The following is a 10,000-nucleotide window of genomic DNA, read 5'->3' as shown; positions in this document are numbered from 1 at the left end:
ATATATATATATATATATATATATTAAACTGAAGAACACCTTGGCAATGTCAGCTAAACTATAAGACCAACAGATCAAAAGCTCTCCTTCACGTCACTACGAATTCATTTCCATCCTCATCTGGCTGTCCGACGCCAGTTAAATTAAATCATCAGGCAATCTCATCTGGTTCGCAAGACATTTTTTATTCAGCTGTGTACTTAAAGGCGATGCATAAATACCATCTGAGGCTTCAGTTGTCTCGAATTTATTGCAAAGGAGTTTCTTTGCTACTTTGAATTGTTTTTTTTTTATTATACAGCTTATTCGTTTTAGTATATATATATATATATATATATATATATATATATATATATATATATATATTATAGTATATTTAATGCAATTTCCTGACATTTGTTCTATTGTTCTCTCTTTAATCATGTTCGGGAATTTGAATAGACAGAAGAGAGCTTATCCGGCTAATTACAGTTCCTTGCTTGACGAGTGGGTTGTGTGCTCGCCTACCGATTTGGTAGCCGGAGTTCGCGCCCCAGCTCTGCCAACTTGGAATCAGAGGAATTTATTTCTGGTGATTAGAAATTCATTCCTCGACATAATGTGGTTCGGATCCCACAAAACGCCGTAGGTCCCGTTGCTAGGTAACCAATTGGTTGCTAGCTACGTAAAAATGTCTAGTAACCCTTAGGGCTAGCCCTTGGAGAGGAGCTGTTCATCAGCTCAGTGGTCTGGTTAGACTAACGTATACTTCAACTTTTTGAGCTCGCTAATAACCACCACATAATTCTAGCTGGCATCATTAACTAATTGCCAACCAGTGGTAGCAATTATAATTAATCCACTGTCCAAATTACAGCTGAAGAGTCAACATAAAATACCCCAACATAAAGAGATAAAAAAAAAAGTATTAAACATACAGAGAAAATCCACTAAACACTCGAAAGTGTGATTCCCGCGAGAGTAACTCTCGGCGCGCTCACTAGATGGCGCGCAGAGTGTCCCGTCAAAACAAGCGTCAATTCATCATTAATTACTCCTCTCTCGCTCTTTTCCATCCAACGGCCCCTCTCGCCCCCCACAACTCCGGCCTTTGATGGAGCTAAATTCCCTCATTAATATGTTATCAAAGCAGCAACAGCAGCAGCAGCAGCCCAACTGTGAGAGAGAGAGAGAGAGAGAGAGAGAGAGAGAGAGCTAACTTGCTCCTGCCCGCTGACTAAACATTCAACAAGTTACATTTTCTCGCTTCTAAAAAACCTTCCTTTGCCAAGGTAGGGAAGATCCACCCCTCCCCTCCCCTCCTCTCCTCCATGGCTTCTGGACAAAGAGACCTTGACCTTACCTTACAGACCTTACATCTTGTTCGGGTTGCCCAGGTCCCTCAGTGTGAGCACCTCTAATGTTCTACCAGAGAGTTGCTAGTACATCTTCCAGGTATATTTTGCATCTTCCAATCTTGGATGGTCTGGGATGCAGTTTAGGATATTTGTCGAGCTTATTCTTAAACACATCTACGCTCACTCCTGATATATTCCTCAGATGAGCTGGCAACGCATTGAATAGACGCTGCATTATCGATGTGGTGCGTAGTGGATTAATGTCCTGTGTGCTTTCCTTATTTTTTTTTTTCCTGGTATATTTTTGGGCACTATTAATCTACCTCTGCTTGCTCTTTCTGATATTTTTTTTAGTTCCATGATATTTTCTGCTATTCCGTTCTATCTGTTTCCATGCCTGAATTATCAATGTAGCGTTCTCTTCTCCTTTCCAGACTATATAATTTTAAGAATTGTAGTCTTTCCCAGTAGTCTAGGTCCTTAACTTCTTCTATTCTAGCTGTAAAGGACCTTTGTACACTCTCTATTTGTGCAATATCCTTTTGATAGTGTGGGTACCATATCATATTGCAATATTCAAGTGGACTACGAACATATGTTTTATAAAGCATAATCATGTGTTCAGCTTTTCTTGTTTTGAAGTGCCGTAACAACATTCCCATTTTTGCTTTACATTTTGCCAACAGAGTTGCTATTTGATCATTGCATAACATGTCCTATTCATCAATCACTCCAAGGTCTTTAAACTGCTTCCTTATTTGTGATGGTCTCATTATTAGGTCCCTATATGCATATAGCTTTCTTTCTCTGTCTCCATAATTTATTGATTCAAATTTATCAGAGTTAAATACCATCCTATTTACCTCTGCCCAATCATATACTTTGTTAAGGTCTCTTTGTAGAGCGTTCCTATCTTCATCACAAGTAATTTCTCTACTTATTCTTGTGTCATCTGCGAAACTACTCACTACCGAATCCTTAACATTATTGTCTATGTCTTCAATCATAATAACAAACAGTATTGCAGCTAACACCGTACCTTGCGGCCACACCCGGATATTACCTTGGCTTCATCGATTCTCGTCGTTTGCAATAACTATCTGTTTTCTGTTGTGTAAAAATTCTTTTAACCATCTTCCTACTTTATCCACGATATTGTGTTTTCTAATTTTCTTCGCTAATATATATGGTCTACTTTATCAAAAGCTTTTGCAAAGTCTAAATAAACCACATCTGTTTCATTTCCGCTTTTCATATTTTTGAATATGTTTTCACGGTGGACTAACAGTTGGGTTTGTGTACTTTTCCGGGTACGAAACCATGTTGTCCTTTATTAAACAAATTATTTTTATTGAAATGTTTTCATAATATTTTTCTTCATTACCCTTTCATACACTTTCATTATAGGTGGATGTAGACTCACAGGCCTATAATTACTTGCCTCTAGTCTTGATCCACTTTTGAAAGTAGGGGTAATATACGCTAATTTGTGCTCATCATATCTTGCCTGTATCTACACTTGTCTTAATAATATTGCAAGTGGCTTTGCGATAGAATAATACTTTCTTTAACCAAAATAGCAGGAATTCCATCAGCCCTGCAGCAGCTCCATTTTTAATTTCATTAATAGCCTGCACAATATCAGCTTCAGTAATATCTATGTCAGCTAAATATTCACTATTTTCATCCCTTACTTCTATATCATTATCTTCATTATCTATTCTAGGGGTGAATTCTCTCTTATATCGTTCTGCCAGTATGTTGCAAATTTCCTTTTTTTCTTTTCATTCGTTAATCTCCCTTCAATTCTCAGAGGGCCTATCTATTCTTCTTTTATCATCTTCTTCGCATATGAGTATAATAGTTTGGGGTTTTTGGCTTGATATTTAATAGGGTTTTTTCTTCCAACCGTCCCGTTTTTCATTTTCTTTTGATTGTATAATCTTTTTTTCTGCATTTTCTATCTTACTTTAGTTCTATAACTTTCCATGCATTTGTTTCTTTTGCAAGACCTTTTTTCCACTTTCTGATTTTCTGGAACAAGATTCTTCTGTCTCTTGGTATGCATGAATGATGTTTACTTTTCTTCTTCGGTATATATTTTTCCACTATTATCTCCAATAGTTTTTATATAATATCCCTCCTATTTACCCTTATGTCATCACTTACGAAATGTTATCCCAATCTTGTTTAAAGTCTTCATTAATTTCTGACCATTTTATATTTTTACTGGTAGAAGTTGTATTTTCCATATCCTTCCCACTTTTTCATTTCTTGCTTATCTCTATTTTCACTGCTTTGGAATGAAACTGTTAATTCTATGACATTATGGTCTGAAAATACTCGCATTATAAAAACTATTATTTCTTTAACATAATTCATCTCGTTCACAAATACTAGGTCTAAAGTATTTCCTTTCTTGTTGGCAGGTGATTATTTGTTGTATGTTGTATTCTAGTAGCATATCTAATAGCTTTTGTCAAATTGCCTCTTATCTTCTGCACTACTATTACTCTCTTTTTTATATGTATAAGTACAACCACAATCTCCTATTCGTTCTTTCCATTCTACGAAAGAAAGTTGAAGTCACCAGATAGGAGAATAGTCCAGTCCTTGTGATTTCTAACATATCATCCAATTTTTCAATTATTAAGTCAAAACTCTTTAGTATTAGGAGGTCTATATATTACTATGTTCCATCAATTTTTCAGATTCAAATTCTACCGCTATTAGTTCACATTCTGAGTTACTATCTTTTCATATATTTTTCCTTGTTTTTTGTCTTTCCCATATATTGCGGTTCCCCCTTGATTCCTATTTTTTCTATCTGATCTATAAGTTTGGAACCCTTTTATTTGATCATCATTCCCAGTCTCTTGGGAATACCAGGTTTCACTTATATTCATTATATCTATTTTTTTCTTTTATTTTGGGTTAGTCTTCTAAGTACTCTATTTTTCTTTTTGAGTTTACTCGTAACTAAACCATGCGCATTTCATCACTATGATGGTTTGCGTGTTTTCTCCTTCATTTAATACTGATAGTAATAAGGATTTTCCCATGTCTCTTTCCTGTTCTGGTATGTTGTTCTTTTTTCATTTCCAGAAATTCTGACATTAAAAAATCCAACTTTTCCATAATATTTGATCTTCCTTCATCATAATTATTCATTTTGTGTCTGAATCTCGCAATTTTCTCCTGTTTCTGCAATATCCTCTTGCATAATAAATACAGTTATTATCTCTTGAGTAGAATTTCGGAGCTGATGCTTTGAAATTCTTGCTGACACCTCTGCATATCTCATTGGTGGGTTGCTTTTCTCTTTACCTGATATTCTTGATTTCTCTCTTTATTTGTTTCTTCTTATTTTGGGGAGGGGAGAGGGAGAGCACTGAGGAGATAGGGGAAAGGGAATTGTAAGAAGTTCGATAAAGCGGAATGAGGATAATCAGGTAAAACTGAACGGAGAGTGCACATGCGGAAGGGGGGGGGGGGGGGGGGGGAAGGGGGGGGGGGGGGGAAGGGGAATGAAATGGTGAATGAAAAATTATAAGGGTAAACAATATTAATATTAATATCTTTGCTATTATTGATACTATACCATTTATTATTATTTCAAAGAACCTCCACGAAAGCACTGCTATATACATATATATATATATATATATATATATATATATATATATATATATATATAGAGAGAGAGAGAGAGATTAAGAGACGAGAGAGAGAGAGAGAGAGAGAGAGATTCCATCTCCACGTCAGTTACACAGACCAGCAACACCAAATTCTAAGGTAAGGTAACTGACAAGTCAATTTACCACCCTGCCGAAGATCAAAGGCAAAACACACTTTGATCATTTGACGTAAGTGCCAGCAAATCAAACATGCCCAGATCTTACGCTCTCTGAGAGAGAGAGAGAGAGAGAGAGAGAGAGAGAGAGAGAGAGAGAGAGATGGCAGCTCATGCAGGAAAATGTGTACAACATTTATAAGTGAATCAAGGAAGGGAAGGAAGGGAATTTAAGAAAATTGGCTAAGATGCATAAAGGTTAGCCAAACTGAAAAGATGGTAAAAGTGGTTTGCAAGACAATCGGCTGATGAAAGGATGGACAATTCGATATTTCTGAACACTGGCGTGCAAGGCAAAGAAAGTGTGTGTGCACATCGTGTTACTGATGAGACTTCTGTGTGCATTTATGAGTGGCGCATGCTGTGAAATCTTTCGGTACTGAAGGCCCACTTCAAAATCATCGGCTATTTCATGGCTGTGACAGTTACTGTACTGTGAAATCTTCGGTACTGGAGGTCCACCTCAAAATAATCGGCTATTTCATGACTGTGACAGTTACTGTACTGTGAAATCTTTCGGTACTGGAGGTCCACCTCAAAATCATCGGCTATTTCATGGTTGTGACAGTTACTGTACTGTGAAATCTTTCGGTACTGGAGGTCCACCTCAAAATCGTCGGCTAATTTATGACTGTGACAGTTACTGTACTGTGAAATCTTTCAGTAAGTACTGGAGGTCCACCTCAAAATCATCGGCTATTTCATGGCTGTGACAGTTACTGTACTGAAATCTTTCGGTACTGGAGGTCCACCTCAAAATCGTCGGCTAATTTCATGGCTGTGACAGTTACTGTACTGTGAAATCTTTCAGTAAGTACTGGAGGTCCACCTCAAAATCATCGGCTATTTCATGGCTGTGACAGTTACTGTATTGTAAAATCTTTCGGTACTGGAGGTCCACCTCAAAATCTCGGGCTATTTGATGGCGGCGGCGTGACAGTTATGTAGTGAAATCTTTCAGTAAGTACTGGAGATCCACCTCAAAATCATCGGCTATTTTTCGGTACTGGAGGTCGACCTCCAATTCGTCGGCTAATTGAAAGGCAAAGGGCGAACAGATAATTATTGGTTGATATATAGTACATGCTTAGGGGGCAAAGGAAACTGAGTAGGTGTCAAAATGGAGCAAAAAGAAACTTTCAAGCTGTAAAAAGAAAAAAAAAAACAGATTTTAAAGCCGTCAAAGGTAGCAAAGCAACTTGGGCAGATGTCATAAGGGAGCAAAGGAATCACTAAAGGTGTCCAAGAGAGTAAAGTAGCAAAGCAAGCAAAACGAAATTCTTAGGTGTCCAAGAGATTAAAAGGGAAATTTTAAAAGTGTTAAAGGAAGCAAAAGAAATTCTTAAGGTGTCAAAGAGAGCAAAGGAAACTCTTAGGTGTCCAAGAGAGTAAAGGAAACTGTGAGGGTGTCTGAGGGAGCAACGGAAACTCTTCAAAGTGTCAAAGGGAACAAAAGAAACGTTTAAGAAGTCAAAAGTGAGAGAAGGAAACTCTTGAGGTACCCAAAGAAGCACAAGGAAACTTTGCTAAGGTGCCAAAAGGATCAAAGAAGACTTTGGAGATGACAAAGGTAGCAACGGATATCGGTGCTATTACAGTTACTGTGAAAGTGACGAGGGGGCAAAAGAAGAAACAGGGGAACTGGAGAAGGAACTGGAGTGAATTACAGGAATTGGGTGGTATCAAAAGGGCCGTGCTGCTTCCCACGGTGCAGGAAAGACTACAGACAGCAGCAACAGGTGTAATCGATAGTAGTAGTACCATTAGTATCACCAATATTCCTCTGGTGGAACAAGATAAGTCTAATGCTACCGAGCTTCCACTAAACAAGCAAATGAAACCATAAACTGAAAGAATATTCTAAAGCCAAATGAAGATCAATTAACATTGAGGCAAACATAACATAAATAGCGGTTGAATATCATAAATGAACTCTGCAATATATAAATAATGTTAACATATATATATATATATATAGTAAATATATAATACGTATTATCTATATGATATTATATATATCATTATTAATATTATAATACTATAATTATATTAATTATTATATATATATATATATAGTAGATATATGTCTCTGGTTACTTATCTGTGCTACTTCATCTGTTTGTGAATTATCAGTTTCCTTGTCTGTGAAATGCTTGTTATTATTGACGTATAAGTCTAAATTTATATTTGTTATTGACGTATAAGTCTAAGTTTATATTATCTGCTAATACATTTTCTTTCTTACTTTGTTGTTGTGACCCCAATAATGAACTACAAATGTTACCATAATCAAATGAGTTTCCAGTGACACGCCCCCCCCCCCCAACCCCTCACCCAATATCTACGAAGAATAATAATAAAAAATGCTGCCCATCCATTTCAGCTGCTGGATTGCGCTGCACCTGCTGGGATAACCCAAGTAAATACGACCCAGAACTCCCAATGCAAATCTTCCCGCCCGGCGAACACATCACACGGTTGAAAATATGAGTCCAGAATTCAACCATTTCTCTGCCACGTATCTCCAAGTCTCTCTCTCTCTCTCTCTCTCTCTCTCTCTCTCTCTCTCTCTCTCTCTGGCTTCTGCTAACAGTGGTCATGTCATTCTGCACTCAAGTAATCATGATAGCCCGTCAGCGAGAGCAAAAAGAAGATGAAGGGTTGGGGGCTCCCTTTTAAGAGTCAAAAACAAGACATGACTGAGTCCCGCCGAAAGCTCTTAAAGCCCTGAGTGATGGCATCGCCTCCATTTGATATCAGAAGATAATGATGTTTATCCCTTGCGATTTACTGTTTAATTTGGGAGCAGGTGGAGGGGAGAGAGAGAGAGAGAGAGAGAGAGAGAGAGAGAGAGAGAGAGAGTCGAGTGGAAAATCTGCTGAAACGGTTCTCTCTTTTCGTAGTCTCTCGGGTTGCCTCGTCAACACATCCAAATGCGGACGTAAATACCAGAGGATGTCTGTCTACGTCTGTCCGTTTCGGGCATCGCTGGATGGGGGAGTTCTGTTGAAGGAGACGGAGGAGTGGAAGTGGGTGAAGAGGATGAAGGAAGGGGGAATAAAAAGTAAAAGTAAGTAAGAGAGGGGGGGAGGGTTGAACAATATACAGCAGCCTGTGGTGGTAGTGGCATTAGACCCATACCAGTGATCTACTCGACAAGTAACAAAGCATCGCTTGCTGTGAAATGCATTGGCGATGTGTTCGTGTGCATCCGTACGTGAACAAAGCAGAAGCAGCACTAGCAGCAGAATTCAGCAGATAGTTGGCAGACATTTTTAAACCAGTTTGCCGAGCCCCGCTTCATTCTCGAGAACCATCCATTTTGGACGCAACCGACCGGATAATTCCCTATAATTCTAAACTCCCGCCGTGAGCTTGGATGCACTTTCTAGGATGGAGGAGGAGGAGTAAGAGGAAGAGGAGGAGGAGGAGGAGGAAGAGGAGTATTAAGAGGAGTAGGGAGAGGCTGAGTGAAACCGTTGGATAGGTACTACTCTACTATACTAATCATGACGATGATAGGACTTACACCGAAAATTGGCGCGTAACTATTTCGTATATATCTGAGCGCACTGCAAAATGCCCGCTGCACTATCTCATTTATATAAGTGCATCCTGCATTTTGTATATGATCATAAGCTTAAACAACAACGTCCTTTCTCATAACTCAAACCACTAAACAACGCCTTAACTAACGTCTTATAAGAGAGCTATCTTATTTTTTCTTTTCCCTCTTATCAACCCCACTCTTCTTCTTGTGCTTTATTTTTAGACATATCATCGAAGGAGGACCGTCCATTAATTAGCGGCTCGAAGGAGGAGAGGAGAGAGAGAGAGACACTTCGCCGACTGCTCAGATGACAGAGAAGAAGAAGAGGAGGAGGAGGAAGAAGAAGAAGAAGAAAGAGCACTTGACCACTTTTCAATTTGCTCATGGCCACTCTTAAGCCTGCTTCATCGGGGGTTCAGTGAATGCATCAAGAGGGCGTTGATTTTGTTCAACAGGAGATAGTATTCACAGATATGGTAACAGGATGGCTGGCTGGCTGGCGTGTATACACTTAGACGCAATTATCCTTTCTCTCTCTCTCTCTCTCTCTCTCTCTCTCTCTCTCTCTCTTGTATGAATGCTTCTATTAACAGGCAGCCTTCTGAACATGACATGATTAGGTACATGAATTTCACGGATAAAAACTGAGCCCACTTTCCTTCCGAGCTGTCGAGGCTGAACTGAAAATTATTTAGAGGAACTAAATTAATTATTCTAGCTCTCCCTCACATTGCATAGTTCAGTCATGAAGTTAGTTTATTGACAAAATATACATGATGTGAACAACATACTACATTTTTACAGAAGTACTTATTTTATTACAAAAACCACCGAAACACAAAAAGGATTTTTTTCGTGTTTGTATAACTTGTCCACAATATAAAACATACATAGAATGTCTCGTAGGTGAAAAAAAATGTATAAAGTCACCTCTCGCCTGCACAAATATATGTGAATTTTCGGCTGAAAACTGGAGATAAAATACAAACAATAAAATAAAAGTATCATGACGGTCTATCTCAAAATCACGCCAGACAGACAGGCGGTGGGTGGGTGGCTCCTCTAGAGGCGCCAGCCCGGACCAGATGTGAAACTGCGAGACCTACTACCTGACGTCTACAACAAAAAGAATCAAGAAATAAGATCTACGCAGTCCAAACAACGATTCTCTGTCTGTTCACCCGTCCATAACAGCCGTTCTGGACTGACAAGAGTTCTTGTTTATTTGAACAATAGGCCGAAGGTCTTCCTTCCTTTCTG

Source organism: Macrobrachium nipponense, chromosome 25 (assembly GCF_015104395.2).
Source record: "Macrobrachium nipponense isolate FS-2020 chromosome 25, ASM1510439v2, whole genome shotgun sequence".
Taxonomy (NCBI): Eukaryota; Metazoa; Arthropoda; class Malacostraca; order Decapoda; family Palaemonidae; genus Macrobrachium; species Macrobrachium nipponense.
This window is presented reverse-complemented; position numbering follows the sequence as displayed.